Below are 11,678 nucleotides of genomic sequence, written 5' to 3' on the forward strand. Positions count from 1 at the left end.
AGGGAGAAAAGGAGAAATTCGTATTTTTAAAATAAAGAAAACAATTAGTGGTGGATAGTTAGCAATGACATGACTTATGAGTGAGTTGCCAATTTGTCTTGTGATTTTGGAGTTTTTCATGTCATCAACAATTCATAACTTTCTTTTAAGTTATCCGATTTTGCTCGAACATGTTTTGATTGGTTTGTTTGATTTTTCTGCTTCTATCGAAAAGAAGTTATTTTTGAGGAGGACATGCCCTTTAAACGTTGTTTTTCATTTTTTCAGAGATAGGGCTTACGACACCAATCAAGCAAGGCACAGAATCAAAAACAGGTTTGACATTATTATAGTATTAATGACTGCTTTGAGAGAAATAGTATAGTATTAATGACTGCTTTGAGAGAAATAGTTGTTTTTATACGCTCAAGGGAAGGTTAGAATTGTGCTATTGCCCGAGGCGTGCCGAGGGCAATAGCCCATTTGTAACCTTCCCGAGAGCGTATAAAAACAACTATTTCTCGAATATTAAAGTAGTCATTAATACTTTTATATGCCGAAAACAGAAGAGTCAACTCATGACACCACCTTGGCCTTTCTCTAGTTTATCTGCACGGTTTTTTTTTATGAGTGTATCTTTGAGAGTAGACTAGATCTAGATTCTACTAGTCTAAGCAAGATATTTTTTTTAAATTTTGGGGTTGGGCCGGCCCTGTGGGTAATATGGAGAAGAACCTGTGCTTTCATATGACACGTCACTTATTGGGTATCACTTTCAGGATCACAACATATAAAGGTTTGAATCTCGAATTGAAAAAAAAAAACTTGACTTTTTTTGAATGGTCGCGCAATGCACGTAGACTGCATAGAGACTGCATTGCGTGCAATCTCTATGGGAAGAATTTTAACACACAACATCAGTTGCGCGATCAGATCTATTTTCGTCTACGTCTATGCTTTTATAGCAACTAAACGAACATGGTTATGGATAATTTCACGTACCCTTTTTGTTGTTCTTGCTGTCAGCGAGTCTTGCATTTGATAAGTTGAAATCTTGGGAGAGTTTCTTTTAATAGCCATTTTTGTCTTGTTTGGAATTGTCTTGTCTTGTATGAAAATACCGACCAATTCTTCGCACACGTACGGTATCCTCGATCGCTCAAACTATTTCTAACATGTAAACCTATTGGTAACCATGGTTACTGGGATTTTAGAACTATTTTTTAAACCTATTACATGGGTTTGGAATTTTACCGGGAATTTTACAGGAATAGTTAAAGTTTATGAATGCAATTTTGACCAATCAGATGGCTGGATTGCTTAAGTGAGATATAAAAACAACTATTTCTCGAATGTTAAAGCAGTCATTCAATTTTTTTATATGCCGAAAAAAAAGAGTCAACTTATGACACCACCTTGGCCTTTATCTAGTTTATCTGCACGGTTGTTTTTTATGAGTGTATCTTTGAGAGTAGACTAAAAAATAAAAAATAAACCAGCGTACCAATGGTGATATGACTTAAATCACCGCCTTAGACCGCTCGGCCATCGCCACTGTTATCATACGTAACAGTTTTCTCTGATATATACATTAAAATGGATTGAAAACGGCTTCGCGTGCTGGATGCTCCATTAAACTGGCCCTTCTTTTACTTTTGCAATGCATATTGGCACGAACTTAGATCAAGATCTATCGACAGATGTTGTTTTTGGAAGTTTATTTTCGTCTTCATGTCAACAATGCAAGATAAAATCGTCGGTAAGATCGATCGAGATTCAATTGTATTGAAATTACCGACCAATTCTTCGAACACGTCCGGTATTGTCGATCGCTCAGACCATTTTTTAACATGTAAACCTATGGGTATTTCACCAAGACTGAACTATTTTCCCGGTAACCATGGTTACTGGGATTTTAGAACTGTTGTTTAGAACTATTACATGGGTTTGGAATTTTACCGGGAATTTTACAGGAATAGTTAAAGTTTATGAATGCAATTTCGACCAATCAGATGGCTGGATTTCTTAAGTGAGGTATATAAATCAAGATATTAATCTGTTCTAAACACGACCCCAAAGCCTTTCAAAATGGCATACTTCGAATCATTGAGTCATTGCATAGGGTCGGGTGGTCGCTTTATCCGATCTTTTAGGGAAACATTACAGCAAATCTTAAAGTGCATCTTTAGATTGATCTTCCGTTTAAAAAAAATAGTTATCATCGAATTTAGGAGTCAGAAACCATTCCGCCTACCCCTAACCCCACCTCACTACTACTTGTTAAACCAATCTTGCCAGTGGCGATTGAAATTCTATCATGATTTAATATAAAGTTGACGACAAAGACTTAGAGCAGCTCCCACCCCATTTCCCCTCAATGATATGGACAACCCACAACTGGTCACATATTCAAACAATTATTGCCAGTTTTAAATAGATGTTGCTGTTATACGAAATAATACCATGCTGGCACAACAGTTGTTTTTTTTGAAGAAAAAAAAAATCCTCAAAGGTTCTTGCCGTGAAAGTCGCTATACCAGCGTGTCTAGTTTACAAATTTAAGATTTCATGTCGCCAATTTTACTGGATTTTAATAGTTATTCATAATAAAAAAAAAACATGTTTTTTTTTTTAGTTCTCACTTTTGATTATGTTATTCCGAAGTCTTCTCCTTCATCTCTGGGTGCGTTTATCAATTTTTGCTACTCAGAAACAGCGTTTCCTTACAAACATATCGAAACACAGCATACGAACGTGATTTGGGGGGATGTAGCGTATATCAACTCGTCACGATTCGTAATGAAAGCCTTGTCTCTGCGAAGCTGCTTTGTGCCCCTTGACCCGGGAAGCAGTTGCTCGGAGGTAGTGTCCCTTTATAGAAGAGTTACGACATCTCAGAATTTGACGCCACCTTGTTTTCATTGTTTGTGCCGCGCTCTAGCGCACCACAGCTGTGCGTGTATAAACTGTGCGCGCGCTATACGATTAATTAAAGTTACACCGTGTCCGAAGTTTTTGATACAATCTCATCTTGGTCCAAGATGAAAATGTGATGATTTTGTTTATTATTCAATACTCAATGTTTGTTATGCAGAGAGCTAGAGGTGCGGAGAGAAGGAATGCAGGAGAAATGATGCAAACCACACTGAAGACGACAACTTTATGATACATTGTGGCCATTGGAAATAGAATGCAGATATTCACGCATATAATTATTTTTCTCCACATCTTTCTTAACATAATTAATTGCAATCTTAGTTGCTTCCTTCCATGTCTCTCTCAATTTCCCTCTTTTTGTCAATTTATGAACTAACCTTGCTCTCCTGTATAACTTTCTTGGCTCTCAGTCATGGGCGGCCGAGCGACTTTCAAAGTGGGGGAGGGGGCACCAACAAAAAAGGGCACTTTCTGGAAAAAAGGGCACCTACAGTGGGAAATCTCAAAGCGAAAATATACAATTTTTAGACATTGGTATATACCCCTACATTGTGATTACATTATCAGGGATGATTTCAATATTTGTTTCTCTTCATACATCATACAAGATATCGCTTAAGCATCAAACTTTACAGTTGGGTGTGATGTCTGAATATGCATTTACGAGCGAGCGAAGCGAGCGAGAAAATTTTTAAAGATCTGTGAGGTCGCAGTGCGAAAAATTACATCTTATAAAAAGGAAAAAAGCCAATCGTGATGGGGTTATAAGCACATTCTCATAAGGGAAGACTGAAAAGACCTTTGATAAGTAACATAATTATATAATCTTTAAATGCGAGCGAGCGCAGCGAGCGAACTTTGGGGGAAACTGCTCTTAGTCGCTTTAAATGAGGGGCACGTTTAATGATTACATGAAAAGGGGACAATTATCGAAAGGGATAAGACACTTATTAGAAAAGAAAAGGAAAGGAGCGCGTGTATAAGTACAAAGGATAATTATAAGAGGTGAAAATGAGGCATTTTTTCACTTGAAAAGAGGCACTCACCAGTGATGAAAAGGAGGCGTTTACGAAAATGGGAAATAGGCATTTGTTGACGGAAAAGGGGCACCCATCAGATTTTAATAGGGTCATTTATAAGAGGTGAAAAGGGGATAGGTCCCTTATTAAAAAGGAAAAGGGGAACGTATCATTATTAAAAGGGGAATTATCAGAGTTGCAAAGGGGCACTGACCAGATATGAAAAGGGGCACTTATGAAAATGTAAAAGGGGCACTTATAATAAAGGAAAATGTGCATTTGTTGAATGAAAAGGGGGCACCGTTCAGATGTTTAAAAGGGGCATTTATGAGAAGGGGAAGGGAAAGTTATGAGAAGGGGAAGGAGCTCTCTCTTTTTAATGGGGGCACTTATCATAAGGAAAAGGGGCACTTATTAGAAAGGGAAAGGGGAAGTTATGAGAAGGGGAAGGAGCTCTCTCTTTTTAATGAGGGCACTTATCATAAGGAAAAGGGGCACTTATTAGAAAATAAGAGGGGCACATGTTAAAATGAAAGGTGCGCTCATCCGAGTTTAAAAAAGGGATAGTTATTAAAAGGAGAAGGGGCACTTCTTACAAAGGAAAAAAAGGGGAAGTTGTCAAAGTAAAAAGAGCACCTCTCAGTTTTGGATAGGGCAATCATCAGAGGTGAAGGGGGCACTTATTAAAAGTGAAAAGGGGCACTTCTCGTACCTGAAAAGAGGCACTTACTAGAGATTAAAAAGGGCACTTATTCAAGATAATTTCAAGATTCATGAGAATGGAAAATGAACATTTATTGCAAAGGAAAATGGGAACATGTCGAAGGAAAAGGGGCACGTGTCAAAAATAAAAAGGGCACTCGTCAGAGGTGAAAAGGGGAAGGGGCACTTTTACTAAGTAATAGGGGCACCTGTCAAAGTAAAAGGGGCACCTTTCCCATGTAAAAGGGGCACTTCTTACAAAATAAAAGGGGCACTTTTCCTATGTAAAAAGGGGCATTTTGGGGGTATCTGAAAAGTGGGGGGGCACTGTGTCCCCCTGCCCCCCCCCCCGGGAGGGCCGCCTCTGCTCTCAGTCTCGTGTCTTTCTTTCTGGACTACCATGCACATCCCAATTCAATTCTCTCTCCCTTCCCCACCCCCTTTCTCTCTCTCGATCTCCCTTCCCCAACCCCTTTCTCTCTCTCTCTCTCTCTCTCTCCCACTCCTTTTTCTCTCTCTCTCCCCCTCTCTCTCTATCAATTTTTGAACTATCTTGCTCTCATGTCTTTCTTGACTCTCGTTTGTATTTAAGCACAATTGGATAGATATTGAAATCACTTGTATAAGATTTGTTAGATACAAAATGGTAAATTTTATTTTCATATGACATATGTTCAAAAATATAAAGATCAATCATTTTCTTGACTACTACTCAGTACTCAAGAAAATGATTGATCTTTATATGTTTGAACATATGTCATATGAATACAAAAAGGAACGGCTATCTTTAAATTCATTTAAGAAGATGCTTAAGCGTTTTTATGAAGTTGAGCGGGTTTTTTCTATCAAACGCAATAAATTTGTAAATAGATAAATGGAGACATGTGCAACAATGTTTGTTTTACCGATATGTTACAACATGACTTTGTTCGAATCTATTGTTTTGTTCTTGCTCAAGAATGATTTAATTAACAAAATTCTTTGTAAACAAAATAAATATTGAGCTTCTTTGCAGACTTCCGCACCCTGGGAGAGTTACAGTGACTGAATATGGTGGGTACAGCAGTGATCTTCAGCTTCTTCTTCCCATCTGCTCGCCCATTCTCGAACTGATTATAGTAAACATGTTCCTATATTTGGAAAATGAAAGGAAAAAAGAAAGAAAATATTTCTTTGAAATAAGAGTAAATTCCACTCCAGCAAAGCATAGAGAGTCAATGCTAATGCATATAGACCTCTAGCGCTGCACTACGTGTTAATATGCAGCGATTGCACACATGAATAGTCAATACACACACATAATACACAAATTCACACAGTCATGCCGATGCGGCTGAGTGTAAGCTCGTTTGACAGTACTTAACTCATGATTTGAATTTTCAAATTATTCTTTTCTAACAGACATTGGTAGACCCAAGTTGAAACAAAATTGTATTTTACTGCTATTTAGTCTAGATTTTTAGGTGTCATCAATTGTCACCAAGGTAGGCCGACTGATTTTGAGTGAAATCAGTTCAGTTTTGTACAGTGGTGTTTGAAATGTTGAGAATCGATAGAACAGGTTTTAATACACAGCCAGGATAGTAATTCTATTTCTACTTAGTCTGCTACTTGTCAAACTCAAAGCCTGTTCAGCAGCTAGGAATGAATTCAACCCCCCCCCCCCCTATTAGCCTAATCATTCACAGATTTGAGGATCCGAAGGTACATCTAAATTATACAAAATGAGAGCCTACATATTTCATAAGTAGCCTACAGTAAATATTAAATAATTCTAAAGTTCAATGTGTATTCGAAGACAACACGAAAAGTCCGAAGCGAAGTATGCGAGAAAGTGAAAGATAGCATTTAAGTACATGCACGGGACTATTATAACTTACCTGGCACAAAAATGATGACAAAGTCGGTTTCCATCCCACTCTCCTGACTCTGTTCCCCCACAGTTTACTTCTTTCAGGATTTCTAGGGAATCTTTACATGTGAAATGCCTTTTCAGACCGATTACTGCAACCAAAGGCACAACATTTTGTTGTTGTTGTTGGGTTTATCGGCGCTATCCATCGATTCCGATGATTTCCGCCAGGCTGTGTGTGAGGGCGTCTTGCTCTCACTTCTGCTGCTCTACGTTTCTGTGATTCTGATACGTGCCCAGTGTGTGAGATGACAGCCCGTCATCTTGTTGGTATTTGGCAAAAGTTTGACTATCAGAAAAGCGTTCTTCGCTGTTAACAATACACAATACACACAGGAAGTTCAAACTCAGCGCTACGTGATCGAAAGCTGGAAACAACATGGCGTCCAGAGACCACGTGACCATTTTTTCGGATTCGTCATGTCGTAACTCTACTATAAACGGAGGCGAACTAGGGCGCCCGCTCTTTTATATTTTCGATTTCACTAATATTACAGTGTAATACTAAAACTCCCTACTGGTAATATTGTCACCTTTAACATTTGAATTTAAAATTTATTTATATATATATATATATTTTGCTTCCGCACACGACTAATCATATCGCGCCATGATTGCCCATCTCGCGCCCGTTATCAGGCTTTGGCAACTTGAATTGCCAGTCTAGCGAATATGGGTTTATCTCGTACTTTCTTGAATATCTGAGAGATTTCTTAATCTGGCACATGAGTTCATCGACATCCCAGTTTGAACTTACAATTGAACTCGCACTTGTAGGCATAATTATATGTCAATGTTCTTGTAGTTGTTAGCATGTGCACGCGATGACAATGCACTCAAATATAGTTGAAGCACGTAATCACAATAACACGTTAACAATGAACAATAAACGAGTACGAGTATGAGCACTATTTCCCCGAACCAGAAATTAGCCTGGTAAGGTCCGAATTATATACGCGTTTCAAAACAGATTTGCGTTTATTATCTCTCAAAAACGTGATTATGGCACATTCTAACATTAAAAAAGCACGTTTATCGGCGTTTCAATATACACGTATCTAAAGACGTATGAAACGTGCTTGCGTTGATCAACATGCAAATTTGCCTGAAACACGTTTGAAAATGCTGATTATAGGCTAGACAAAAAATGATAAACACACCCAAAGAAAGTCCAAAGGGAAATTCATTACCAAATGGATGTGAGTTATATTAAGTACCGTGAACCCGTTTATAAAGCTTTCTCAACACCCTTGTGTCGATTAGAAATGCAGTCTTAATTAGGTAGATTGTCCTTGTTACAGGTTTCAATGGCAAATAATTTCCATTGGATACAAAATATGTTTTCATCAAGGATAGAGGTTTAGCTATATATAAATTAGTGACGAAGGTTTCAATGTAGAAATGATAACATCGCCTAAATTGCAACACCTAAATGTATTAAATATTTTTAGTCAGTTTTTGAGCTATGCAAATAAGACTCGACTTAGTATCTTCTCGTATGCTACTATTATTATGTAATATATCTTAAATAAATTCATTTTGTTCTTCTTGAAAGCTATCGCAGCTGGAAGCTCAGTGGCCATTCTTTTCATCTTAGTGGTAACCGTTTTGACCGTCATTTTTTTCAAAAGGTATATATTTCTTTACATTTATTTCCATTTATTTGCTTTGAATTTTTAATTCACCTTCGTACTACTTTTTTAACATTTGCGCCGAATTCACCACCATTACATTTCTACACTTTCGAGACCTGTTTTTTTTTGCGATCCATGTTGGACGTAAAATAGATTGACCCTCATATCCAGGGTTATCTATTATGTAGGAAATGTACTTCTGAAAAGTAACGCTAATACTATTTACCATGAAGTTTGAAGTTTGATGTTTTATTTATTACACATCTTACATAGAAAAAACAGTATATATATTTTTTTTTTATACAGGCGTATACTATCATAAGAATAGATTTCACACAAGAAAAAAAAAAGATTCCTAAATCAAATATAATGTACGGAAAATGAGTATGAAATTTCGAAATATGTATATGTAACAGCCTAGGTAGAACAATGTAAAATTTCGCGAGCCTAAATAAAAAGCACAGCTTGTACGTGAATAGGCTCCCGTACTGAGTAACACAATATAGTAGGTCTGGATTTAAAAGGTATTATAGGAGGCGAAAACGGAGTAGTATAGTATGAGATTTTAGAGACCTACAAGGAGAGTGAATTTGAGAAGAAACGAAAAATAGAAATAAAGAGTAAAGATAATAATATACTAGTGATAAGTAGGAGAAGGTGAAAAAGGGAAGAAAGAGGAAGAAGAGGAAGACGAAAAAGAAGTGGACGAAGAAGAGGCAGAAGAGGAAGAAGAGAAAGCAAGTTGATGAAATCGATGGCATTGTAAAATAACAAAAACAAAGTCTGTATAACCACTTGTACGACCACCTGTACGATCCAGCGCGACATCAACATTACTTGTATACATACTTACCTAAAAGGAAACACCTGAGCTTTTGTTCAACTAGTTCGTTATTCAGGCAGTTCCAGAATTTGGGTCCAGTAAAATTAATTGTTTTCTTAGCAAGAACGGTGCGAGTTCGAGGGAGATGAAAATGGTTTGACTGTTTGAAAGATAATACTAATTTAGAACTTCCCTTAAAAAAGGGGCCTTAGAAATGTCTTTAAGAGGGAAATTAACGACTATTAGTTGTCGAATCGACTTAGGAGCTATAGAGCCAGTAAGTAATAGTCTGATTTTCAGACCATTGTACAGAATGGTCGTACGTTTTATGCTGCGCAAAGATTCAATCAGTTTACTTTTGGCCATTACAAGAAGTTGGTTATTGATGTAGACAACTGCTCATATACCCTTTACAGCTCATTTTAGGCTCATTTTATGTACACCATTATAATTATAATCGAACAGTATAAGAGTTGGACCAAGGATGTTTAAAGGGTTAATCTACCATTCTGAAAATTGTATTCCTATAGTAGGCGCTGCTGAATGATGATATGGTTAATCGTCAGGTTTTTACAGTGTACATTGTGTTAATGATTTTCCTACAGGCGTCGTGCAGCTAAACCTGTCCAACCCGATAATGAAAATGAAATGGAGAACTATACCGCGGATGCAGACTGCTATGAAGAAATCAAAATTGAAGCTGACAGCGATCAAAGTGGCGCATTTGGGACACAGTGTGACCAGCCCTCTGTCATCAGTGGAAACAGGCGCATCGTGTCCCAACCTACCCCTCACTACTCTACTAAAGTACCGGACATACATTTAATGCATACAGACATGTAACTACCTTTTCCTACATTAACCAAAATTATTTTGCTCAATATTTTGATGATATTGTATTTTCATGATTATCACTTATTATGTGTTTTCCTGTTTTGTCGAATCTACAAATATGTCGAATGATCATTTAGCTGCCATGATTCTCGGACTCGACGTCTACACCTAAGGGTGCGCATCCGCTCCCTCTGGGGAGGGGGGGGGGGGGGCAATTTTTGACCCAAAGTAGGGTGCAGAATTGCACCCTGTGGGGAGCTGCTATTGTGGCAGAGGTCTGAACCCTAAGGGTGCAAATTCGTACCCTCATTTATTATTGTGTATACAATTCTATATTATACTATATTATCTATACTATAGTATTCTATAAAATCATCTCATTACTTTCTTCTATTTTTTTGTTTTTTGTTGTTGGGGGGGGGGATGCTCTTCAATAGAAATATATAAAGCTTAACGCTATCTTCATCTTATAGTAACCCGTTTGAAAGACTTAATATGTTAATGCCATGATTTTCGAAAGATACTATACCAATTCCTCCATGTCATGTTGATATGTTTATTATATCTATTTATTGAGACTTGATCATTTTTCAACTTATGTATTCCATGAATGCAATTTATCTATGCTTGTATAATATCATCTTTCAGCAATGAATCAACCACTTCTAAGACTGAAGGGAAAGGGTCCGGTTCGTCTCCGCAGTATGAGAACTTCGCATTTGATCAGTCACAGACAGACATCCATACCAGTCCTACCAATATCTGAAGAAACCTGATCAAGAAACTAACTACGATGAATTGAATGACGATATAAAGAGAGATTATATCAACGTGCCAAGCGTTTAAACAGTGATATGATAAAACATTAAATACAGTCTTAATGTGCTGAATCAGATTAAGATTTGAATGTATGAGAAGAAAAAAAAATCGAAGTCCATCACAATATTTTTTTAGACATCCAACAAAAAACAAACTTTTTTATAATTTTGAGGGACAGGATGTTTTCAATCCTTATTCATTACATAATATATTTCCATGTATCAATTATTACGTGAAGATTAAACCATGTTTTATAACTTATCGTAAAATATTAAAATTTATCTTAATAACTGAAAAAACTATGTAGATGGTCTTGGGCGCTTTTTCTCATGTATCCAATTAGAATACCAGGACGGAAAGTTATCAAAAACCAACATGTGTTCCTTTCATCCTATATACTCCACCTTCTTCGTTTTCATCTACCATGTCTACTTGCGTTATTCCCAAATATCTTGATATCGGTGATCAGTAGAAAGATTTCCTTTTGAAATACCATGCTTTGCCGAAGTCTGATACAAAATTAAAATGAATACCCTCTTCAAATTACAAAAAAAGGCTCTACGTATTTGTACAGGTAGTGATTGTGAAGCCCCTTCTGCTCCTTCATTTCTTAGTTTAAAAACGTTTTGATTTATTCATAGACCAAACTGCACTAATGGGTTTTCATTTTTTTCCAAAATATACTTCCCCCCAAAATATCATCCATTTTCTCTGTCAATAACCAAATTCATTCTACTCGGCTTTGCAACACATTTCATTTATGGAAAGTGAAAAGTTTATTCTCTAAAAAATCTGTTAGAAGTACTTTGCCAAACATATGGAACACTCTACCTCAAATAATAATAATAAACCATTTTTATATAGCGCATATCACAAAAATAAATTTAAGTCCCTATGCGCTCAAGTCATACGCTTATATAAAAACAGTTCAATGTTTAAAAAAAAAATGAAACTAACCTTGTATTCTGAGGACCGTTGAATTTACCTTCCAAAATCAAAACCGTTTTGCCCCCTCCAAT

This window comes from Strongylocentrotus purpuratus, unplaced genomic scaffold (genome assembly GCF_000002235.5).
Source record: "Strongylocentrotus purpuratus isolate Spur 01 unplaced genomic scaffold, Spur_5.0 spur5_scaffold_1, whole genome shotgun sequence".
NCBI classification, from domain to species: Eukaryota; Metazoa; Echinodermata; class Echinoidea; order Camarodonta; family Strongylocentrotidae; genus Strongylocentrotus; species Strongylocentrotus purpuratus.